The sequence below is a fragment of the Arachis hypogaea genome, chromosome 20 (genome assembly GCF_003086295.3).
Source record: "Arachis hypogaea cultivar Tifrunner chromosome 20, arahy.Tifrunner.gnm2.J5K5, whole genome shotgun sequence".
In the NCBI taxonomy this organism is placed as follows: Eukaryota; Viridiplantae; Streptophyta; class Magnoliopsida; order Fabales; family Fabaceae; genus Arachis; species Arachis hypogaea.
This window is the reverse complement of record NC_092055.1, coordinates 137,370,044-137,375,875: the sequence shown is the minus strand read 5'-3', so window position 1 is coordinate 137,375,875 and position 5,832 is coordinate 137,370,044. Positions and strand designations below refer to the sequence as shown.

Below are 5,832 nucleotides of genomic sequence, written 5' to 3'. Positions count from 1 at the left end.
GGGCTACAGGTTGACCAAATGATGTTTTGCAAGAGTGTAATTATTTTATATTTATATATTAAATTAAAAACTAATTATAGTTTTAAAATTCTTAATACGTAATTAAATAAATAAATTTTAAGATATAATAAAACCTAAACCCTATATAATATTATTGAGAAAAATTACAACAAAACGAAAAAAAATATAATTAGATTTATTATAAACCGTATTCAATTTGTAATACTTTAATTTTGATTCATATATAATTTTATTATAAACATGATTTTTATGTAATTGATGAAAAGAAATTTTGGTAAGAGTAATTACATTACTTTTTCAAAATGCTATCAACTATATTGCGGTTTACTTAATATATATATATATATATATATTATATATATAATATATATATATATATATATATATATATATATATTGAAAAACCCCTAAAAGTTTATCATTTTATGGCACTTCTCATTTCAAGTAAATTCATTATTGGCAACTTCAAATGCCATTTGCAATAAAAATAGTTATTTGTCACTTAGTTAAACAAGAAACACTTTAACTTGACAGATTATTATTAGAGACTTCATATATGAAAAATAAGATTTTATAATTGATATAATCTGACATATAAATAATATAATTAAATTACTTTTATATTTATAATCCAAATATAAATAAAAGTATGACTAATTTTTTGTATTAATGAAAAGTTAAACTATTTTTTGTTAGAAAATTAAAATACGTGAAAACAACATGAATAAATATACACACAATATTTTCTCTCACAAAGGCCTTTTTTTCAAAATTTGTATGAATTTTATATATATCTTTTTTATTTATGTTATATATACTAATTTTTTTTAATTAAAAAAGATCAAATTTTAAAATTTTTATCATAAAAATTTAGATATCAAATCGTAAAATTACTTATCTCAAAAACTCATATATCTAATAATTAGCACAACAATTGTTTTTAAAAACAAAATATATTTTAAAAAATAAAAAAAGCTTATTAATAAACTTAAATTCACAAATTAATAAAAAGCCAGGAATTAAACATTCACCTAAATAAAAAAAAAGGAAGTAGTACTCATCAAATTTAATAATAAAAATAACACAAATTAAAATATTATAATAAAAAATAAAATCATATATAACAACCCTAACAAGGACAAATATAAATTAATAATATAAAAAAAAAAAAAATATTTGAATAAAAAGAATATATTTTTTTATTATCATAGATCATACAACGCTCCATAACATTACACAGAGGGATAAAATGATCAAATATTTAATTATTTGATTTGATGGCACTCATAAAGTTAAATTCTTAGAAGGTGACTCCTTATGAATACCATTTTCCAAGAAATTGTAACCCATCTTGGGTCACTAACTCAACTCACTTTTCATTTGTTTGTTTTAAATGCTGGACTTGGTGAAAATTAAATTAAACACATGAATTTGTCCTTAATTAATTCCTTAAACTAAAATGTAAGCAATCTTTTGGGATCATAAACATTTGGTGAATACACAGATTGGGACTTTTGATTATTATATGATGAAAACATTTGTATATAAACAAATTTAATGTGTTTTAATAGTAATATTCTTTTTTAATTATTATGAATAAAAAGAATAATTATAAATTTTTTTAGAATATATGTAAGTTTAAATCTAAGAATACATAAGAATTTTCTTATTTATATAATTTACATTAATTAATAATAACACACAAATATTAATTGTAAAATAATAAAAATAAATAAAGGATGACAAGGAGAGACAATGGTCTTGGAGCTGCCACAAAATAAGTCTATGGAATAATGTAAAAGTCAACAACAACAACATAGCACTTAGAGAGGAAGAAAGTGGAACATGCATATGACACATTCAAATAGAGCTTTAGCTCAGCATATGATGTTTTTGGCACTACTCCACCAACACCCACCAAGATTCTAAATCAAGATATGCTTTGAGTTAGTGATTCTAGTCCTTCCAAAACCACAAATAATGAAGTTGTTTTTTCCTACATTGGTCCATAAAAAAACACTAATATGCTAATCATGATTTCATGACCCTTGGTCTCCAATAACCATTCCAACTAGTACCCTTTTTTTTTAGTCTTCCCACTTATTCTTATTTAGTCCTCAAACATTATCAAAGGAAACTATCATAAGTAGCATTAATATGCCAATTACAATTCCTTGATGCATGGTGTCAGCTCACTCGTCCGCCTTAAACAAGTGTTGGGAGTTTGAATTTCCGCCTTATGCATGCAGCAATCTATTGGCCAGCCGGCCAAACCCTTAAATGGAATCCGATCCGCGACGGATTAGTCCTTAACCTGTCGGGTTGGGAGATACGTAGACAATCCAAAAAAAAATTCCTTAAATGCACACGAGGTTAGAAACTTGGTGTTTGCATTTTTTTCTTTGACCTAATATTACATCAACTTATAAGATCTAGTACTCATTATTTGGATTATGTTAAAAATGATAAAATAAAAAATTTAAAACAAAATATTTATTCATTTAACCAAGATAAAGTAATAAGTTGGTACAACATATAACAAAAATAATTAAAATTAAAGCCTTTTTGTTTTTGTTTGTGTGGTAAATTCTATTGGAAATAACCCCATTGAAAATACATTCTATGAAATTAGGAGGAAATTTTTTTCTTTAAAATAAAAATAAACAAAAAGTACTCTATCTTTTTGCTCATTTAATTTGTACAGTGTATAAGACTCAACAACACTTTGCTATTGCTTTACACAAGAACCTGTCCCTCAAATGTTGAAACTTATGTAATTATTTATCTTCATGATTCTTTGAAAACATAGCCAAAAGCCACCTTGAATAACATAACATGTACAAATTTGCAATTTCATTAGTTGGAGGACTATAACAAAAATAAAGTGGCATAATCATGTGCTTTCTCATCAGTGTTCATCTTGCAATTGTAACATTCCTGAGGATTAGAATAAAAATAATCTTCTTCTTTGGTCTTTCTGGATTACAACTCTTCTTTTTTGGCTTCCCATTCTATTAGCATGAACTTTCTTAACAACATCTGAAAATTCATCCCAGCTTAATGAGCCATTGTTGTATTGATCTATCAGCCGCACCAAAATCTTCCTATCTAGTTGTATAGTCTTTTTGAAACCTAGGAATCTGAAATAAAAGCACCAAGTAAAATAATATATTATTATAAAAATTTTAAATATTATATTATGTGCCATCATGGTTCCAACAAAATATAATTATTTTGACACTAATAAGAATTATTAAAAACAAAAGCATTATGGACAAGAGTTTATTAGAGAGTAGTTGTATTATGCTATTTATTAGTAAAATGCACTCATCATAATACTGCAATAATACACAAAAATTGAAATGCTTGATTACTTGTTAAGCTGTTCAATCATGAATTCCATTATATATAATATCTAATAAGATCTTCAAAATGAAAACCTTCGTCACACTTAAGAATAATTAAGATCATTATATAGTTTTAGAGACAAATGAAATCCAAACATTGATTGGTGAATAAATATATAATAATAATAATAAAATTAATAATACCTTCTATGGCCTTCAACAACTTTAGCCATGTACCATCATATGTTGGAATAAATATGTCACTCCCAGTACACAAGAAATCCAATGCAGCCATTTGTGATGAGTGGTTTTGGAAATACATTAAATCTGAAGGTTCCAACAGAGTTTCCTTCCTTACCTGTTGGTTTTGCATTTCAACACAAATATATAAATCACAAATTTACATATGAATATACAAAATGACCATTTGACCAAAATCATAAGAAATAAACTAGTTTCTCAATATTTGAAAGTAACAAATTTATCTTTAGAAAAGACTAATCTGTCACTCTTTTTGAATTACAAAACACATAAATTTGTTATTTTAAAATCTTGAAAACAACTTTGTCCATTGATTTCATTTTGGTTCTTTGTACTTACCACATTAGGAAAAGCTGAAAGCAAATTTTGCATCCTTCTCCTTCCACCATATATTTCTCCAGCAGCAATATAAACTTGATAAGTTTGATCTATGCCTAGTGCTGTCAATATCAGAGCTATTTCCTCTGGTGTCAAAGGGCATAAACCATCTTGTCTCTTAAGCTCAGAATTAATCACTTTTTCCTTCCACCATGGATAAGCATATCTAATAACAAAACAATTTTGCATTAGAAGAAACAAAAAAAAAAACACATTCAATGATTCCAACAAAAAATGGAAAATAGATCCTTTGAGATTACCTCATTCTTGTGAGTTCCTCCACCTCTTTGGAGTCACATCCATGAGTGCAGCCAGAAAAGGCTAACATGTCCATCTCATATCTAAGATGAAGCACAAGAAATGGTCCTCTTGACCTCAAAATGCTAACAATTCTTCTACCAAGTTCCTCTATCTGGGAAGTAAACCTCAATGCCTGGAAATTTACCCTGCAACGAAGCCTCTGAATCTCCAGTGGTAGTCCATTATTCGCGAGCCGGGCATCGGTCCGATTTAGGTGCAAAACCTTGTGTTTCCTCAACAGAGGAAGGATCTGTGATCAAAGCAATTAGGAGAATGGGTTGAATTAACTGATGAATGAGAAAAATAAATTAAATTTAAAAAGGAAAAATCATGTGAAGCATGTGAATACCTGTTTTTCATAGTAAGATATACCAGACCAACTGACTGGTGGCAATGAAGAAATAATCCCAATTTTACCCTTCTCTTGAGTCTAGGTGGTAGTTGCTTCAATATTCTAACCTCATCTCTCAATGATGCAATGAAATTATCTACATCAAATATGTCTTGGAACTCACTGCCACATCAAGGGAACAGAATTGATGATGAAACTTCAATAATTAATAAAATAAAATAAGAATGATAGATGTGCAGACCTTGGATCAGCCCAGAAAGATGTTTTATCCAGTTCTGGAACTATGAGAGTTGCATTCAAATGTCTAGCAATAGCAACCATGTCACATATCTGCACAAGAAAGATATAACCAAACTCTGTTAATATAATATTAATAATAAACCAATAATTTCCATCAAATGTTAATGTAATTTAACATTGGGATTACTCACTGCTGCTCTCATTTGATTGAGCCCTCCATTGCAAGAAACCACAAGATAACCATTGTTCTTATAAATCCCTGATATCAACAATGTACCAACCAATTAGTAAATTAAGAAAATTGTTAATATCAATAACCATCATATGACAAAGTTGAAGTACTTACTTTGGGTGGGAGAACAATAGCCCTATTATGTGGAAGAACAAAAGGCTTTTCTACTATGGCCTGAGAAGATGAATCTGAAGGATGGTGATTGAAACAATAATAAGGCATACCCTTCAAGAATCTTGGACCCCATAATTCACCAATTGACATAATCTGAACCACACTGGTCCAAATTAACACAGTGGTTATGGCACGGGCCATCCACACCTTAATCCTACTAGACCTTATAACCAATCTCTTATTATTATTATTGGATTTGATTACACCTTCATCTCCAGAACCCAAAACATTGAACCCTATCACCTCCATTTCCTCACTCTCATGATCATGCTCCTTTCCCACCTCAGCATCATTCAAATTCTCTCTAATTGGTTAATTAACTCTTCAATTCAGTCAAAGCCTTAAGAAATTAGAACTATGAATTATGAAATACTATACTATATACTATTTATATATAATAAATAAGAACCTTGGGACTTAGTGATGCATAATAAATTCCCAGAATAAACACCAAAACCAATACTGAGGAAAGTTTGGATCTTACAACATAGAAAAAATAAATGCTAATTAAAAAAAAATCTTTGACC

General features: G+C 28.2%; 1 pseudogene; it reads right to left on the bottom strand.

Annotated features, from left to right (window-relative positions):
• Window positions 1-2,889: 2,889 nt before the first annotated feature.
• LOC112786478 (rhamnogalacturonan I rhamnosyltransferase 1-like) lies at window positions 2,890-5,554 on the bottom strand (annotated as a pseudogene).
• Window positions 5,555-5,832: the final 278 nt, after the last annotated feature.